Raw genomic sequence first — 20,495 nt, 5'->3', positions numbered from 1 at the left:
CTCTATGTTTAGAAAAACTGGCATTATTATAGGAATCTACAACCTTAATCCGATCTAATTACTGGAACTGCTGAATGTGGTATATAAATTAGTGCTGGACCAAGTTAACCATACCCCAGCAAAAGGCTAAAAGTGCTTTAGAAGTGATGGGTAGGAGCAACTTTCTCTGAGGAGTAAAAGCACTGCCAGTAGAGCAAAGGGTAGCGTTGTCCTGCATCTGCATTTCTGCTGTAGCCCTAGGGAGGAGGCAGGGGAAGGGAATGGGGGAGAACAACTCAAAGTGGTCTGATTGATGACTAAATCAAATAAAGCATGTTTGTTTGCTTTAGAAAAGTTTCCTGAATGGCCTAGATAGTACAAACAAACAAACTGTAGATGATGGGTCTTAAGAGATGTAGAAGTCTAGGTGCACTTGCAATAGTGTGATGGCAGGTAGGCCAGATCTTTGAATAAGCGTGGTGCCATCCTGCATGGCAGAATGCTTGTAACAATTAATGACACTAAAAAAAGTATCTGTCTCTCAAATTGTCAAAATGAGTGACCACCTCAGAATCATCTTTATGCCCTGCCATCAAAACACAAAGTATAAGTCCTTGCACCTGACCCAGATACCTCACAGCTCTCTGTCTGCATGTTGGGGGAATGTCTCTTTGGGTCAGGGTTAGTTCTGTGGCTTTAATTGCCTGTCTCCCCTTCCTAAGTCCCCCTGGACCACCAAGGTAAAGAATACTTCATGTTTTCAATCTGTTGTTATTCATACCTGTCATCCCTTTTTGGTTTTAATTCTTATTCTCCAGTATTGTTGTGTTTGTTCCTCTGCTCTTTTCCTGCTCTCCCAACTCAAAGCACCCACTGTTCTGATTCCAGTCCCAGCACATTGTTCTGTTTCTGTTGGATGCCACCAGACATAGGCTGCTCATGGTTGTTGGCCCTATCTCTGACAGGGAGATAGACAGAACTTGCTCCTCAGTTCTGGTGCAGCTAAGAAACTGCAGCAGTCCCATGAGCTCAGAAAACCTGTCACAATTAGGAGGTCTAGTAAACAATAATGTTGGTGCTAAATGAATTCCATGTTCTGGTAGAAGGCTTCTGTGAAAGCATGTAAAGGCAAAGACAGAGAAAGAGTGTGAAGTGTGATCACTTCTCAAACTGCTCATTATTAATAAAAGGGGAGAAGGAAAATGAAAGTGAATGTGAGAAAATGTTTTTTTTCTTTCAAGTCCCAGAGCATCATGCAGGGAGCCTGAGTTAAAAAGCCCCCCACCTTTTCTAGATAAGTTTGTTTTGTTTAAAAAAAAAAAAAAAAAAAAAAAAAAAAAAAAAAAAAACTTTTGCAAGCCCTGCCCTTCCAGTGCATTCACCATTAATTGTATACAAAAACTGTACTTTTGGAAAGGCCACATAATGGCAAACTAGATCTAGTCCTTAGGAAGAATTATTTCGGGGGGGGGGGTTGTTTGGCTTCTCACTTGATCTGGACTTCTTACCCTGTCTTTTTCTCTCTGGTCTTCTGCATATTTTAAGCTAAAAATAATTTGTATCCTGTAACTGCTGCAATAGCTTTCTCTCTTGGTTTCCTTACTTAACACTTAGAGGGATGTTCTTATTTTGCACTTAGAGTGCCCTTTATTTAATCTACTTTGCAAATGGATTGAGCTCAGCCTACAAAAAGACATTCTCATAACAAGCTACAGGTATTGACTCACTATTAGCTCCAGCCAAAAATGATAAGCCTTGTGGAGTCACTAGGCCCACTTCCCTTGTGATGGACTTGGCTCCATTGTTTCTATACCACAGCAAAGCACAGAGTGACTTTAAAGAGTTTTCCAAACTTGCTGTCAGATATGTTAGTAGCATGCCAGTCTGCAGCAAGGAGCTCTTCTGTGGACTATTAAACTTCATTGGTTTTGACAAGGCCTTTGGAGGGGGCTGAAGCAAACTGTAGGAGGGGATAATTTTGTCAGCAGTCCTAATGTACTTTGTGGCCTCTGTTAAATCAAAACCCTTAGTATTCCCACCTTGTAAATTTGTGAGAAATTGCTGGTGTACTTCATGTCCTCATTTATGTTCAGTAACTTCCCTGCATAGTCAATCTCTTGAAGTCTATCTCTGCATGCTTTTCAAAAAGCTTTGTCTGAAGCTTTCTGTGCTGCATGAGCAAGGCTGATTTAAGCTTATTCCTGGCTTTCCTTTTGGCCTAGGCCTTTTTAAGCAGTTTGAGGACAACAATCCTGTTAAGCAGCAGATTAGCATTAAACAACTTTCCTAAGAGAATGGTTGTTAAATCATCATGATTTGTCGTAATTAATTCCTGAAAATAGTGAATCTGTCTTTGGACTAAGCAATCCCCCCAGTGTGAGGAATCATTGACATCTTCTTTATTGTGGCAGCCTGAATGATCTTAGATCTCTCTGTCCTGAGGTGATGCTGTGATTCTTTTTTCCAAGTGTATCTTTTCCTTCTCTTTGCAGAATACCAAACTGAACAGTGAAGTGCTTAGTCTCTGTTATCTGTTCTGAATGGAGGATACTTGTGTCTGAGGTTGTAACAGGTCCCTCTCTGTTTTGAGCTCTTGGGTGGGGCTAGTGCTTTCCTGTATTATGTGGTGCTGTAGCTGCTGGACCAACTTCTGCTGGCTCAAAGGCCTGCTGGGCCTGTTCTGACATCCTTCCAGTTTAGGGACAATAATATCAACATTGGCACTAGTTTAAAGGAACCTGTATGTAACCTTTCCAGTTGTCTCAAGTCAAGCTCCGGGGGAAAAAATGTGGAGAATTCCTCATGTACCTACTCTGTCCATCCACTTACATATTTTTACTCTATCACTTGCCTGTAGCGATTAATGCAATAAGTTGTTTTTTTAATTGAATGATTCATCAGTTGAATGAGTTTGTTCATCTATTTTTCATTTTTGTTAGGCTTCTATTTTAAATATCATAATTCTTTCTGTGTATAGGGTAACAGTACGATGCTTTATAACATAAAATTGTTGAGTTTTTGATGGTATCTAATACCTGCATTTTGGTTTTTATTGTTGTTTTGTTGTTTTATTTTATTTTATTTAGACTCAGCTCTCTCAAGAACCTCCAGATTTACAGAAAGCAGCGTTAGTTTCACTGAGTTAGACTTCCAGCTTGCTACTTGTAAGACTATCTGTACTCCCCTTGTGCTTTAGCCATGGTATCTGATTGTCTTTCTCTGGATACTTCTGACTGTGATGAAATGTGATTCAATGACCTTCTCTTATGTAAGAAAAATCATCTGAACTAGGAGTTGCTGAGGAAACTGGTGAAACTCCTTGTATTCTTCATGAGTTTCTTTAACAGCACAACAGGGAGTGGAGGGTCTCTGGACATCAGTGAGACGAGCAAATATATTTATTCCTGCTTAGGACAGAAGGTGTACTTTAAAACCTAGAATTCTAAGGTAACTTCTTCCAAAGAGAGAACTCCTCTACAGGACATCAGAGTGCTTCTCAGCGATCACTGGGTTACTTGCTTTTGCTTAAAACCTCCTGAAAAGGAGAAACATTCAGCACAGAATGTCAGTGACAGAAGAAGTTGTTTCATCTCTCTATTAGAAAAAGGGCCACTTGGCAAGTACATTGTAAGGTATCCTTGCAATAGTCATTTTAATATTAATAAAGGTAGCGTACAAGTGCACTTTCTATCTCAGTACTGCCAATTAGAGAACGATACTCCTACACATTCTTTCTGCTCTCTGCTTTTTTTTGCAGTGCTTTCACCTATGCCATCTGTGATGTTTTTATTTCCTGATGACCTTTTCAACAGTTTGTTGTTCTCATTCTTCTGTCCATGCGAGAAAGATGGAATTCTCCAAGGAAAGCTACTTGAACATATGGCAAGGTACAATATTATAGTGTGCAAACTGGCATTCATTACTGCCTCTGTGTACCGTTGACTTAATTTTTTTCTTCTAGATTTTTGTTTGGCAAAAGGTTTTGTTATTAATAACAGTTCTAACCTGGGGAAAGAGCCTCAGTGGGTGAGAACTAGATTGAAGTGTGAAGCCAGTTTATACCAACTAAGAGTCTGGACCAGGCAGTGGGTGGAGTCTTCAGGTACACAGAAAGATGGCTGTGGGAAAAAGTCATTTTTATAACATGAGCTAGACACACTGAAGAGCTTAACTTGCTTATTTTTTTCTACCAAGCATGGGAATAAGAAGCATATTTGAGTGCTGGGGCAAAAGCATTTGTGAGTCGGTGGATTCATTCTCAGAGCTATTAAGGCCAAAACTGAATGGAAGAATAAGTCATTAGGTGGGAAGGATGCCATTAATTAGAGAATAGCGGTGTAAATGTCAGGCTACTTCTCAAAAAAAGGAGTGTTACAGTGTAGGCAGGAAAAAGCTATGCATATCATGAAGGTAATAAATTCAGCTTGATATGATGTGCCACAGGTCTAGTGAGGGGGCTGAAAGGCAGGCCTAGTATGGGTTAAATGATGGGGCTATTTTTTGTAGCTTGTATTTCCTGATGACCTTTTCAACAGCTGCCTGCTTTTGTTCTTCTGGCCATATGAGAGAATTAGAATTCTCCCAGGGAGTCTACTTGAATGTCTGCCATATCTATCCATTTGTTTGAATTAAAAGGGTATTGTGTGGGCATCATAAAAATCAGAAAGAAGATGGGGGCTACTGAATTAAGATAGAAAACAAGGAAAGCATTATCAAGTATTTTTGTGGTCAGAGTGAAAAGGAAGTAATGGATAATTTACAAATCTGTGGATGAACAAATGATGAAACTTCAGAACATTTTACATATGTTAGTAGAAAGATGAATAGACAATAATCTGATTGACAGGAAGAATAGTGAGAAATCCCCAGGGCAGTGAAGAATAATTTAATTTTTATTTATTTATTTATTTATTTATGCTTTAGTGGAAGGCAAGTAATCTGAAGTTTGTCTAAAGATTTGAAGGTAAAAGAAATGTTGGTATATCATGTGGCAGAGATGTGGGAGGATTTACTGGAAGAGTTGAACCAGCAATGTAAGTGGTTGATAGGTGGGGTGAGGATTAAGAAGAAGGGAGAGTGGGGGAGAATAAGACATTAATGCTGCTGCTGAAAATAGCTTGAGAGATAGAGTTTTTACAAGATCAAGAAAAATCCACAGATGCAGTTTAGTGAGGATTTCTTCCAAGAAAGTACTTATTAGCAGTGATATTTATGCTAACATAAAAAGTGTAACTGATACTTACAAATCTGGAGCCCAAATGCTAGTTATTGAAAGCCTATGCAACAGGAAAAGCACCTCATTTTCTACATAGTCTTTCTCTGTAATACATCTATTTCTTATATCCTACCATTCAAAGAAATTATAAATTATCAGGCTGATGACTATAGAGACTGAGGTTTGCTATTTAACCCACAAAAAGTTGTTACACAAATCAATGGTGTAAAATAAGATGTCAGGCTGCCTGGTCACAGAAGCTGTAGATGGCACTGTGGAGCATTCACTAATGAGTGGCAGTATGTTTGGTGATGTTGCAGCTGCCCTTAGTATGGTTGCCAACAGACATGATTCTGGGGAGTTAGAGGGAGGTTGCAGATGATCTAGAACTGGAGAGAGTTCCATCGTTAGATTTCAGGCAACATATTGCACTGTTGGATTACATGAACAACAAATACTCTGAATTGGAGAGGATCCTCACTGACAAAGTTATGGTAAAAGGTTCGGTTGAATGTTGCAGTTCTGAATAATTCCCTTCCCTTTAAAATACTTGTTTTTCTGTCTGTTTGCCATTCAGGAAGCCATGTTTAAGCTTTAATCTTTGGAAGAAAGTCCATTTTCCTTATGTTCAAAACTGGTACATTTTTAATCAAGTACTGTGAATAGCACATCAAATGAATTGGTTAACCCTCAGATCAGTGTAGCAGATAATCTGTTTATTATGTTTGAGAGAATAAGTGCTCCTATCAACTTTTGATAAAGAACAAAAACAGTAATCTCTGGAAACATCTGTGGCAGGTTTCAGATGTTTCACTCCTGTTGGCATCAGTGGAAGTGCTAACACTTCCGTAATTCCAAATACTTTAAAAAAGGGAGTGGGGAGCATGTGCCTGAGGAAAGCACGCACAAAACCAATTCTCTTATTCTGTGTTTACTTACTTTGCAGAGTTGTCTCAAAGCACCAACTACAATCTGCAAAAACAAGATTGCTTCCCTATGGACCCAACTTGCATTAATATTTCAGTGGATAGATACATAAATTTAAAAAAAAAAAAAAAAAAGTTGTGGTAAACAGAAAGGAGGAAAAACAAATCTAAGATGAACTGATTTGTAAACCAATAAATATTACATCACCTTTACACAATCAAATTCCATAAAGGACATCAGATTATCAAAGTTATGAGAAAAGCTTGCTAGATACAGAAGAAGAAAATTCTCTGGGTCCTAAACAGCTTGTAATTCAATTATTGATTTTATTTGGTGGTAGTCTTTTAATAGCCAGCTGGCTGGTATTGGCCATTTGATATTTTATTATTTTGTTATTTTCTATTATATCCTGTTATCTCTGTCATAATCATTCCTAAGCAATTATTCAACTTAAAAAGACTTTGCACTGAGCATTGCTAATGTCCTTTGGTTTCTTTGCCCATCTGAGCTGTCATATGGTGCTCTTTCCAAAACCACATTTGTAGAGCACAGCTTTGGAACTGTTTAATTTTCTGGAGTAGAGTTTATCATTAAACACTAGACTGTCATGAAAACAATTCAATATGCATGACCTAAATCTATTTGTGGTTAAATAGTAAGGTCTGGAGGTTAATAAAAAGAACTGCAGCAAGCTGCTCACGAGATAATTCAAGAAACTTAGAAAAGATCACAGAACTCCAGCCATTTTCCCATTATGCTTAAAATAAAAAGTAAATTTAGAAGTAAGTTAATACTTGTATATTACTATGTCATTAGGAGTATTGAAAGAGATTTCATTGTTTCAAAGGATAGGTGAAAGAAAGGAGAACTATATGCAGTTGGCAAAAAAACTACCTTTTTTAAATTTACCAGAATGTGGTGGTATTTATTTTTTTTTTTTTTAAGCTGTCCTTAGCGTTGTGACTGTGAATTGCTGGAGTGGGAAGGAGAAGAGACCTAAATCAGCTTCCAATTCAGCATTTAGGCAAGCACAGTCACTTCTCGAGTGCTGCTGAGTGTCACAGCAAGACTGGGAAGGGAAGTGGCACTAAACGACTCCTGAAAAGTCAGTAGGCTTATTAAGTCTTACTTAAAAAGTTGATTGGGGAGCTAATTTAGAGCTCCCCTGTCCTGCCTTTTAAGTATGATGAAAACCCTTAAAAGACTCTTGCTGGTGCTAACAGATTCAGAGTGGCATTGAGTGTAGACGTGAAGTAGGAACAGGGAAACACAAAGTTAGAAGAATTGGCTACCTTTGGAGTCTGTGCCTGTGCCTTGCTTCTAAAGGGAAAGAGAGGGTTAAAGGACATATTACTATCATCCGTTGACATTAATTTTTTGTTACTGTATTTTGAATCTACTGGGCCAGAGTCCTGCCATCAGAAGCCTCTTTTTCATCCACTTTGTCAGTATACAGAGGCCGAAATTGGGTCTAAATGTCATGCATACACGTTCTGATTTCCTAAGCAGTATAAAGGAACTGTGGGGTAAATAACAAACCCTGATGTGTACATACGGTGTTTTGTTGGTGTAATGGAATTCTGTTATTGTTCATGTGGCAACTGTGATACCACACAAAGAGCCAGCCAAGCAATCAAAAGATGGCATTGGAAACTGTTGTACATGCTCTAAATTGCTTCTAAGATGAGCCTTTAAAACTGAATGGCATTTCATAGCAAACTGCCTGCCCTTTTAATGGAAATGTCAGTCCTTTAGGAAGTTCTCGCTTAGAGGAACCATGTGGTAGACAATACTGCTAATGAAGATCTTCTTCTTTTGTCTCTGCACTTGCCCTCTCTTTTATTTCATTGCATAGAGATACCAGCCAGGACTCTTCAATTATGGGAATAGCTTTTCATTTTAACAACTGTTTTGTAGACATTCTTGCTAATGCATTTTGTCCGCCTTTGTTTTCCAGCCTCCCATTCCCATTGTCATCTTCTAAAATGACAGGAGACAGAGCTTTTTCATTAGGAGAAGAGCTAAGAGGAGACAGTACAGTTCAGGCAGTGCTTGGAAGAAAGAACAAAGGCTTGACTATTTAATTTTAAACTCACATTCATATTCAACAAGATATTTTTTATCTTATGGCCATTAATGGTGTACTAATTGGAAATATTTTGAGAGAATGAATTTTTAAAATATGACACCAATAATGTGACCCACAACAGGTTCTGAAAGTATTTTCATTCTCCATCGATTGTGTACCTGCTTACTTTTATCCTCTCCCAGTCAATAGATAAAATACATTATTATTTTAAACTTTGGTGAAGGAGGATTAAGATTAAATTTATACATGTTTCTCCTTCCGAGGGGAGCAAGCTGAACAGTATGTGTATAGGCAGTTACAGCACCTCTTGACTTCATAAACAGACACAGGTAATGAACATCCTATTGTGTTTCCCAGTGCTGTGTCAACAGGAGTGTTGGTGCTGGAGCTGATTCTGCTATTAAAGTATATGCCCAATATTCCTTTTATGTTAAACATTCACTATGGACCATGAAAAGATGTCAGGATCTCTGTCTGCACATCTTCCTGAAGATTCCTCTTTATGATTTCAGATGTATTACATATAATGTATCTTGTGTGGGTATTTGTAGGCATTCTTGTAAAGTTCCTTCCTCTACAGCACTTCTTCCTTTTTATCAGAAGGTTCTCATATGTCTTTCAGGCAGCTAAAAGAAGTGTTATGGCTCTTACTCTAAATAGATAAAATAATCCAGCTTTAAATCCATACCTACCAGCTGTAGAACAAGGAAATAGTTTAGATTGGAAGAGACTGTAAAGGCCATCTAGTTCCAAGACCTGCCATTGGCAGGGACATCTCCCACTAGACCAGGTTGCTCAAAGCCTCATCCAACCTGGCCTTGAACAATTCCAGGGATAGGGCTTCCACAGCTTCTCTGGGTCAGCCTCTTCCAGGGCCTCACCACTTTCCAAGTAAATAATTTCTTCCTTTATATCTAATCTAAACTCATCCTCTTTTAATTTGAAGCCATTATCCTTGTCTTATCACTACACACCCTGACAAAGAGTCCCTCCCCAGCTTTCCTGCAGGCCCCCTTTTGGCCCCCCATATGGGCTGCACTGAGGTCTTCCTGGAGCCTTCTCTTCTCTAGGCTGAACAACCCCAGCTCTCTCAGCCTCTTCACAAGAGAGGTGCTCCAGCCCTCTCATCGTCCTCATGGCCCTCCACTATCAGAAAACAAAGATCATTTGTACGTATGCCTCAACTTTTTGTAATGTCCCTTGCTACTATTAAAACAGAAAAACAATCCATAAAAAGATATTTCCAAGCAATATAGAAATGATTACTAATCAGTCTGTAAACCATCCGAAAATTTATTTAAAGAATATTTATATCTTTGTATTTGTTTTGGAGGCCCATGAGATTATATTGTCTGTCTATAGATCAATAACGTGTGACAGGGCACATATATGGGGAGATTTACATGGATAGGTATTTAACAAACCCACTAACTTCTGTATTAACTAAATATAAGGCACAAATGGAGTGTGGCACTAAGTGTGATATTTTTGTCCACTAAGACAAAAGATCTTAGACATTATTTCTAAAATGCAGACCATTTTAAATACGTATAGATAGTAAATGTGGCATTCAATCTCTGGGATCCCAGTAAGGGAAATAACAGGCTGAACCCCGGTATCACAAAACACAGACCTTTCGCAAATAAGTGTGTTATTAACATTACCACTATGTTATCAGAGTCTTTCATCATTCCAAATTGCGTGTTGAATTCACTTTCTGCATGTCATTTCTGTACTATTATTATTATAATCAGGAAGTTGAATGGATTTAATTGCTCCAGTTAGAGCTTACTCTAAATTTGCAATATATTATGGAACCTGCCTTAAAAGGGAGACAAACTAATTTTATTATTAATGATAGGCTGAAATAGATGAAAGAAGCATTATTCTTTCTGTGCTTCTAGTTAAACACTCAGCAAACTATGCTGGATATGCAAGACAATCCTCTAACATTGAAAAAGTGGCTTCCAGCTGAGACCAGTTTAGCATACACTTAACACCTGCTGGCTTACCCAGAGGGAGGCTCCCTTTTGGCTCCTCAGGCAGAGCTGCTGCCAGGGCACCACATGAATCACATTTTGAGTGTCAGATGCAGTAGTGTGTAGGACAAACACACAGCGTGACACTCTGCCAGATGAGGACTCCACTAATTGGTCAGTCTCCCCTAGTTTCTGACCACCCGTTGACAGACACAATAACAACATCCCAAAAGGAGGAGTGGTTGTGCCAGGATGAAACAAACGCTGATGGCTTATCCCAGTTTTTGCTGGCATTGTGTTTCATGTTTGTGCAAAATAATGATGGTTTATGGGCCTGAGCCTATAAAGAGCTGTTTAAGCACCTATATTACTGCTGAATCTGTCTTGAATACAGGTTCTGCCACTGATCTGAGAAGAGTTCTTGGTTCCACATTGCTTCCTTTCTAAAAGCACTGTCATGTTTTGGAATCTGACACAGTCTAGGGACAGTTACTTTGTTATCAGTGCCTCACAGACCATGGCAGCTTATGGTGGAAGTGTGCTAGGCAAATGCATAGGATGCTTCCCCCAGCAGACCCACTGAATTCTTTATTTCCCTAATTACTTGCTCTTCTCTTAGTCATTCAACTTTTTCAACAGCATTGCTTCAAGGTGGGTGACTGTGCACTATCAATGAATAACAACAAAAGGTGCTGTACTGCTCAGTTCAAACAGATGCACCTCTGTAGTGAACAACAACAGAAAGAACTGAGGGTCAACTGGATAAAGGCAGAAAAGAACATAAGGGTGTGTATGCGTTAGAGTTAGCATGGGGGAATGACAAAGGACAGTCAAGAAATCACAGATGTGTAAGTCTGTAGGAGCCTGAATATGAAGGGACTTGTAGGAAGGCAGGAAGAGAAAGAGGGACTAGGGAGAGAAAAGAGTAACTGGAGAACCTAACTGTGGACTCTAAGCCATCACAAAGGGCAGATTAGTTTGCAAGATGAATTCTCCCTTGCAGATGTGTTCATCTGGGTGATACCTGGGGATATTGGGCTAGGGCATAGCCTGTGGTAAAGGTTTGGAGAGAGACGAAGCATGGAAGTGAAGATGTAATGGGTCTGCAGAAAGATGCTGAAGAAAGGAGTAAACTGTACAAAGAATTATCTACTGAGATTGTCTTAATCAGTTTCTGCATCCTGACTTCCTGCCATTGCATTCTGCACTGGAATGCACTTTTTGAAATTGTCTAACAAAGTCACATAATCCAGAGCTAAAAATAAGTGAGATGATGGAATCCAAAATGCCGATAAGAAACCAAAAACATTCCCAAATACAGTTCTTTATTATATTCCTTGACCCATACAATGGTGGCAGTGACTCTCTACTGCAGAGTTACAGGTGAATCCAAGCAGAATCCATTCTCTGTTCACTTGAGTATGTAAGATACGTATTCAGTCGCATATGTTTAGGGACTGAGAGACCTGCAAACAGTGGATTGCTCTTGTTCATGTAAACTTGAGGCCAGAAAGTGAGAAAGAACAGTAGAGCAGTTATCTTTCTGGAGGAAATATTTTCAAAATTTTTAAAAGCTGTGAGAGCAAATTAAACCTTCCTCAGTCTTCATTGGAAATTCCATGAGCATTACTTAAATACTAGCCTGATTGCCACAGGGTAGAGTGATAATCCCATAATCTAGTACCCATTTATAAAGAAGAATGAAATAGAGAGTAAAAGAGATTGCTTAATATTCAGCATATTCACCAAAAATATTTTGTCACCGAACATCTGTTACACAAGTAAAGTGACTGTGTCACTCAGCATTAAGATACACTCAGCATTAGGGTAAAATTGCTTCCTTCCAAGGTGGATTGGAATCATACAGGTAACTGTTGGGCTGTTTTGAATGTCCTCTCATAGATAGCCAAAGGAAATTTTCCTGTTGAAATGACAGGAATTCTCTGACATAACTTGTTCTGTTAGAGTGTATGTTGAGATGTCTTTATCATTTCAGTGATGAGCTTCCTCTCTGGCACCTATAAATGTATGTTCATGGTAATCACAAGCAGTATCTTGTCAACAGCTATCTGCCATAAGTGATCCCTAATCCACTTTGTAATCATTTTTAAAGCCTCTTCATTTTCACTGAAAGGATTGTTTTGTTTAGAAGAATTCTTACTAATGTGCAAAATTGCCATTAGTTAAATCCATTGTAGAAGCTGAAAAGGAATACAAGTATAAACCTTCACAGCTGGAGTACAGATAGATGCTGTGGATGTAGCTTACAGTTCTCATTTTTCACATGCAGCATATGCTTGGAGAGTGCAGAACAGATGCAACTTGCTTAATGGGGCAAATCGCGTGCATTTTATCTTCGTGATTCCATGTTTGGACAGTGCAGTCCCTCTTTACCTGTGCTTATTACAACTCCTGATACACATGAATAGCAGTGGCAAAATATTGACATGGCTTAGTTTGAGCTAGAAAATAAAGGTTGCATGGTTTTCCTGTTTGAAGTCTGCTAAAATGGGCGTTATGCAGTGTACAGGTGGCAGCAAAAATGCAGCCTTAAGTGTTTTGACTGGGCTTAGACTGCTGCTGCAGGGGCAGGGCTTGGCATCTGAAGGAGCTCTGTGTTATTATCTACCAGGGCTGGAGGCCATGGCATCACCTGCTGGTCTGGTCCCCTGCCAGACCTGATCTGGCAGCAGTAAAAGGACTTCTCTATGCTCCTTTCTCCACTGCTTGAGTTGCTGCGTGAAGATGAAGGCAATCCTGTAGGGCTTCACAAGTTTGGAGATGGAATAAGCATCCATACTGGACATGATTCCTGCTATTTTCAGCATTTTATATGTGAAATTCTCTCCAAGTAACTTGGCATGTGCCCACTTTCAGTGAAGTCATGCCTCTTCTTTGTTGTTCATCTGAAGTGCTGGAGAATAAGCAGATTCGGTTTCATAACCTTGCTGCCCTTTTTCCTGTGGTTTAGACTTCATACTATTTCTGCTTGTGCAAAGATTGAAAATCTGCCTTTTCCTGACCCTGTTTGAAATATAGGGGAGCCACACAAGTCTGTAGTTTACCTTCACACACTAATTGGAATTAACAGCAAAAAAGTATTTGTACAAGATAACATACGGCAAATTCAGTCTCCTGTTCCTGTGGGGTTGTGGGCTGATTTAACTGTTCCTTCTCTAGAGTCTTTGTAACAATAGCTGACAACTGAATCTGATCTCTGTATCCTCCTCCTAAATCAAGATCTATACTTTCATATGTGGAGAAGGTAATGGATACGGATATGTTTACTAAAGGCATGCGTAAGAGATGCTAAGGCTTGAGGAATATGAGAAAAACAGATAATTGGAATAATTTTTTAGGTAATTACTGGTCTGACCAATCACACATTTATTGGGGGGGGTGTTTTGGCTTTAGGTTATCTTTTGTTTTGTTTTTGCTGAAGAGCTGATAACAGTGGGTTACTTGAATGCAAAAATATTTTCTTGGCAGAAGTCAAACATACATCTCTAAAAAGTTATATTTTCTCTCTCTCATTTTGTCTTCTTTGCCTTCCCTGTTATTGATGCACATAATAAAACACTAGGAAAAAAAGACAAATCCACCCAAAAGGTCAAAATCAATGATCCTTTTACAGATGGCACCTTTGGGAATCCTGGGTACTTTACCATCAGCTTGTGTTTGAGACTGTTACTTGAATACTTGTTTTTTGATGACGAAAATCAATGACTTCTTTAAAGAAGACACCCTTGGGGCTAGAGGGATGCAGACTTTGAAATGTTTACTAGTCTGTGACTGTCTCTGAAAGACTAATAAACATATTTATAAGTTTATGAGCTACTATTTAATTTTATGGATTGGAAATGGTGTATGGTTTTAACAAGAATATTTAGGCTAATGTGCCCCAATGAGGCACATTCTGTATTACTTTGCAAATTTGCATAGAAGTTCTGATCCAAAACTGATTGAAATCAGCAGATACATTTGCATTAGGTTTAAATTTATCCCTGTGAAAAAGTTACTGAAGTCAGTGGAGTTATCTTATTAATTAATTTGATCCAGTAGCCAAATAATAAATAAATTCTCAAAATAAAAATATAGAAAATGCATTTCCATGAAGATGAGAATTCTATTCCTCTCAGCAAATGTTGTTTCCTGTATATTTATATACAAATGTGTTTATTGTTACACTGAGCTGCAAAAGACATTTGCCTTTTAAAAAACAGATGTCCTTCACCTTATTTCTTTGCTACTAATTTATTAAGGGCAGCATAATTTACTTCAACACCAAGGCATATCTTCCTTGATTTTCTTGAACAAGCGGGGTTATAACAGGCTCTTGTAACTTAATAGGACGCTTGATCTGGCTATCCCATGATGTGGCATTGAGGCTTTGGTGCTGGAGTCTGGAGAATCAGTTTTCTCACCAGCTGTGCAGACATAGATTTTGCCAGGAAAATTCTTCCCTTTCTTGTTTTCTTTCCCAATGAAAGCTTTAGAGTTGTTTTAGTCTTGTGTTTTGCATGTTGGTTTTCAGAGAATCAGCCACAGAAATGAGTTTTTAAATAGACTGGTAATGGACAGTAACCTTGCAGTAATTAGAACAAACTAATTTGTATTCGTTCTCCTTTGACTCTAGATCTAATCAGTAAATACAGTGATATAACATGTCAACCCTAACCAACCAAGTGCATTGAAAGGATAATGGTAGATATCATTTATGAATTAAAACATGGGAGATCATATATGACATTGAAAGACTTGCTGTATTATACAGTCCTTCCCAGTACTTACTGAGCTTGCTTGAAGTTTACTGATTTCAGCCTTGAAAATCACTATTATTCTGTCATGTTGAATGTCATCCTGTTCCTAAGACAGCAAAAATGCTTTGCTTTTGGGGACTGCAGGGAGAACTGCTGGATAATTGCTTCTGTTCCCCAACACTGTGCAAAAAGACAGAGAAAGGCTTGGAATGCCTCTGGAAATACTCAGTTGCAGTGGAGGTAGCTGGTGCATGGGATCCTTTCGTCTCTCTGCAGAACAGTGCATAATGAATAGTGCAGACACAAAGCTAGATGCTGCTCTTAAGGGAATAGTCTGTGCATCCATGCAGAATGAGGACTGCTCTTGTGCCCACTGTCAAATCGTCCTGACCCGCTGTAGGTTGACAGTAGTGGACAAGCTCTCACTTTTGTTCCTGAGCAAAATGGAATCTATTCTTTCCTGACTTCAAAAAATAGTTTTGAACAAAACCATGCTTATATCATTCACAACTGTTCTTGTGGCCATTTATTTTTTCAGTCTGTTCTCTTTGACAGGACAAGTTCTCAATCTCATTGTGTTTCATTTTCCCAACTATGTATTGCAAATGGTAAATCTTCTATCAAATTTTTGGCAATTTAAAGGTTATCTTCTTTAATTCTCAGACATAGTAGAGAGGTTGATTGGAGATTGTATATATAATTGTGGGTGAGGGTGAGGCTGAGCCCAGAAGAGTTGGAAAAAAACTGCCGCTAGAACTCAACAGTGTTGTCTGGTTGCTGGTTGGACTATGCAGCGGGAATATGTGAGATAGCTATACTTACTCTCATATAAGTGTCTGATGATGGTCACAGCTAGTGAGAGAATGTTGGGCTCAAGGGAATTTCTGATTCTTGGCTGCTTTTATGATACTAAGTTATGACTCCTGACTTCACATCATTCCCCAGGTTTCCAACACAGACTGGATGGGCTGCTTTGTGCTGCCTGAATTCTGTCATGGCTCAGAGTTTTCATATGTGGATGAGGGTACACAAGGTAATTATATCACTAATTTTTAGTTCTTGAACATGCTGGAAGGTTTTGACATTCTGATGATAGGATTCATTTCATTATAAGTATGATGTTGCCTCTGTGAATTAACTCTTTCTTGAAATGGAGACGGGGTGCAAATGTATTGTTGTACTTTCACTAAAATTCCCTGTGTCTTTTGGATGATGGGGGGCATTAACTTTTAAGAACCCTGCTGATGTTCAATTGCAGTTTGATGCAAGGAAGAAAGTGAGAGCTTGTCTTCAAACTCTTGTTTGACTTAAAGGCCATTAGTATTAAGTTTTATTTTCACACATATTAAGAAGTAAAAGTATAATTTTCTTCAGAGACTTTGCTAAAAGTCTTAGCTTAAGGATTTTGCAATTGAGGCAGTAATATGATGTTGTTGTTTTTTTTTGTTTTGTTTTTGTATACCTAAGTAAAAATACACTGACACCGCTTGAACAACTTGCAGCTCTGATGCTGTTTCACTTTAAGAGGAACAATTGGTGGAACTTGTTTGATGTTGGCAAGAGAGTCATGAATCCCAATAAGGCCATGAATACATTTATTATTAATTTTCTTCTCATTCATTTTTAATTTTCTGTCAGATAGAATCAAAGGCAGAATTGGTGACTTCAGTGTTTTCTACCTTGCTCTATTGGCTTCAGAAGTCCTTTAATAAGGCAATTATTTATTCTGGTCATCACTGGGAAATCAAAGGTGAGGAAATCAGGTCTATCTAAACCTTGTAGTGCATTAATTCAAACAGCACTCACATTGTTGGATAGAGTTCATATCTCTGGTTCTTTAATGTTACCTGGTTTGGTACCTTTTCACTTTAAAATTAGTTAGAATGGAGAGTTAGGGGAAACCACAAAAGGATTTAGTTTATAGGAGCAAGAATTACTAGAATCAGCAGGCATTCTGGCTTCTGGATGCAGAGCAGGCTGGCTCATTGTATCAGGAGGAGGCAAGTAGAGAATCTTTGAGAAGGATTTAACTAGTGCCCACAAGACTTCTGTTAGGAAGCTGTGGTATAGTACTGGCTGTAAATGTCTAGTATCCCCTAAAAAAAAAAAAGGAGCAGACCTGACTTCAAGGCAATTCTCTCATCTAAGGCAAAAAAACTCACAGAAGTCAGTGAAGCAACTTGCATACACTTTAGTGCATCAGGTTTTCAAATAGAATATAAAATGTTTGACTCAAGCACATAGTATTTCTATTTGTATTTTTTCAGCAAGTGAACAGAAGATAGGGAAAACAAGTCACTGGTGTAGGAATGTATGTGTGTGTGATTGAGGAGGAGGAGTTATCTGCAAAGACAGCCACTGAGTAGAAAAGTTAAATTTGTTTTCATTTAACAAACCTCCATTTTACCTGCACAGATTTCTGAGTCTGGTACGTTAGTGAAGTATTTCTTCAGCTCCATTTATTGCTTTGTGTATGTTATTGATAGGATTCTACCACAAGTAGGAGGTAGCATTTATTCCATTTATAGGAAGTATATGAAAATCTCTTATTCACACAGCTTAGCTATCAAGATGTTACTGCAGTCTCTTTCTATTTTGTTTTTGTTCATTCTTCAGAATTCTGGCCTTCTATGAAGTTGACTGAACAAGAACTGAAAAGGGGAGAACATATCAAACCTGACATTTAAAGGTTCAAACCTTCAATGTACTGAGCACATAGTCTAAAGAAAACAATTATGGAATTTTCTTGTCTTGTATCCTGAATTCTCCTGCAGAACTCCTTGACACTAAGCTGCCTTACTGTAACATGATGTAGTTCAAAAGTGATTTAATATTCCTCACAGAGCAGGTAACACTTCGCTCTAATGCTCTGCATTGAGCAAAGCAACAAAAGGCTATGGGAAAACATTTAGCCATGTGCTCCTGAGGAAAAAAAAATGCCTCTGTTCCTCCCTGTCTAATCTTTCTGCAGATCAGAATGCTATCTTAAGAAAGAGGAATATTGTACAAGTTTCCATAAGTTTTATGAGCCAATTATTACAGATATAATTGTCAAAGGTTATAGAGGTCTATAGATGTCTTATTTTCCATAGGCCAGTGCCCTTTTATGCTCCTCTTTTATAGTTAATGCAATGCCTCATTTAATAATTGAAAAATAATTTATTTGAGTTAAATTGCTTTTTTAGAAGGCATAATCTTATCATTCTCATTTTTATAAGAAACTCATTTTAATTTGTTTGCTGTGCCATTCTCACATGAATTTAGGAATTTAATGGAGTGAAAATTGAATGCTGATGGCATCAATGAAATTATTAATTTGGTAACCGAAAGATTTATTTGGTTGATTTAGATGGAATTTTCAATACCCAGTTATCTTTGGACTCTATTAAAGAATGAAGTTTCACCAAATAACAGTTCTCACTCAGAGTTCCCCAGGATGAATTGAAAAGGACATCTTCATTATTGCTATTGATGTTAATGTGGAAATCACTTACTATTAATAAACCTGAGGGACAGATAAAGGCTTATTTTTACTCTCAGGAAGCTAGGTACCAAACCCTAAAAATGTTATCTTAGTGAATGAATAATACCTGCAGATAGCAGACTTAGCCATGCAGAATATTTTAACAGTTTACTTTTATCTCTACCAAGTCCCATTAGAATAATTTAGTGGGATAAAAATATATTTCAGGCATGAAAATAAGTTTGATTTATTTATTTTTTAATAAAGGTAGCAATATAACTATATAAAGAGACTATCCGCAAACTTAGGTATTAGCATAGAAAAGAAGTGTTTACTTTCTCTTGTATTCCATAAGCCTTTATGTTTAGGGTTATGAAGAACCCTTCCATAAGAAATGTGATTTCATGGGTTCCGATTTTTTTTTAGAGTTATTAAAATAACTGTTTGGCACTGTAAACATTTATCTGTTTATATATGAACACTTATATATTCAACACCTGTTGCTTCCTGAAGAGTAGTAAACAGCAATAGGATAGCATGCCCTAGTGAAAGAGTTGCAGTCTATTTTGTTGTTTAAAACTGTCCTAGCTGATACATCTATAATCTAGAGTAATGTGCAGTGTTTCTACATTTGATAAATGTAGAGGAGAAGGAACTGCAAATTAAGCATTAATTGTCTTGAAGTTGGAGTTGGAGTCAGGTGTTGAAGGAAATCTTAGTGCTTTTAGAAGTCAAAATGGAACATATTCTTAAACAAACACTAAAAATATGGAGTATGCAACTAATTGTACAGCAACTAGAAATACTAATACTGTGTCATGGATATAAATGATCATTTTCAGTTCATGGATATGTTATGTTACTGTAGCACCTGGAAGTATGTTGGGTATTAAATGATTCCTTGGCAATATAAGAATGGAAACTTATTTTGCTGTCATAAAACAGCAATATATATATATATATATACACATATACATACGTACATATATATATATATATATACACACATATACATACGTACATATATATATATATATATATATATATACATATATATATACATGTATATTATTTTTAATGAAAGTTACATAGTTTGAGAAAGTCAATTCCTTTCAGAAGTTATGTTCCCAGAGTACCGGATATTAATTGCTTGATTCTTCCACTTCTGATCCTCACATACTGAGGCAGCATATGCTCTTCTAGCCAGATAATATTCATCATGTGCCAGTTATGTGATTTTATTTATACGTTCATTGTTTCTCCATTCAGATTTGGTTTTGAAACAAGGAAATGAAAGATTTAATAATTTAAAATAGGCTGGAAAACAGTTAAATTTCCCCTTGCAAAAGGACATAAATACTTAAAGAGGAACAAAACATATCAAGGTCTCTGCATTGGTTTACTTCAGACTTGGAAGTGTTCAAATGTAGCAAACAGTAAGCAATGCAGTGGATGGGTAACCCACAGGCAGTCTAGAGCCTTGAATCTCAGTGCCTATTTACTCTTTATTCACTCTCTAGCCAAAAGAGTTATCCTGTAGTTCATCTTTTCCTTCCAGGGCTCTTCTTTCCCCAAACCTCTTTTCATTCAGTGAAGGCTCTTTTTTCTTTTATACCCAAAATTTGTCTTTGTGCCATAGTGTAGGCTGTCACGAGCAAGTTCTGCCTATGATCAGAAATTTCTTTGGCAATTTATACCTACTTTGCTCTACATCCCATTGATATCAGTATGTATTTTCCCATCACTATCAAGAAGCTTTGATTCTAGCCTTATAGACAGACAAGAAATTACACAGATGCTGTGATTAGTACACAGTGAGGTGTCTACATTAAAATTAATCTCCCTCTGTCCACAACATTAGTAATGCCAACAAGGGTGATTGAAGTAAAAAAAAAAAAAAAAAAAAAAAAAGTTTTGTTTAGTGGCCTAAAAGAGAATGCATGATACATATATAATATATACATGTATATATGTGTGTGTGTGTGTATATACATTTACACATACATTTAATTAAATGTTTAGCATTTCGCTGTTGAGTTCCAGGTCAGAGTCAGGGGGTAGTGCTCCGTGAAAGTCACATGTT

General features: G+C 37.7%; 1 long non-coding RNA gene across 3 annotated transcripts in view; it reads left to right on the top strand.

Annotated features, from left to right (window-relative positions):
- The window catches only part of LOC110352469 (uncharacterized), a 69,344-nt gene that overhangs the window by 19,284 nt on the left and 29,565 nt on the right, over positions 1-20,495 (top strand). For 2 of the 3 annotated variants that reach the window (XR_002401495.4, XR_005268955.2), the window contains exons 2-3: positions 3,737-3,866; positions 15,895-15,982. This is a non-coding gene — a long non-coding RNA (uncharacterized lncRNA). Of the gene's footprint in view, positions 1-3,736; positions 3,867-15,894; positions 15,983-17,565; positions 19,224-20,495 lie in introns of those variants that run through there. The other variant, XR_002401494.4, reaches the window with a different exon arrangement.

This window comes from Anas platyrhynchos, chromosome 12 (assembly GCF_047663525.1).
Source record: "Anas platyrhynchos isolate ZD024472 breed Pekin duck chromosome 12, IASCAAS_PekinDuck_T2T, whole genome shotgun sequence".
NCBI classification, from domain to species: Eukaryota; Metazoa; Chordata; class Aves; order Anseriformes; family Anatidae; genus Anas; species Anas platyrhynchos.
The sequence above is the reverse complement of the archived record's forward strand: the minus strand, read 5'-3'. Positions and strand labels throughout refer to the sequence as shown.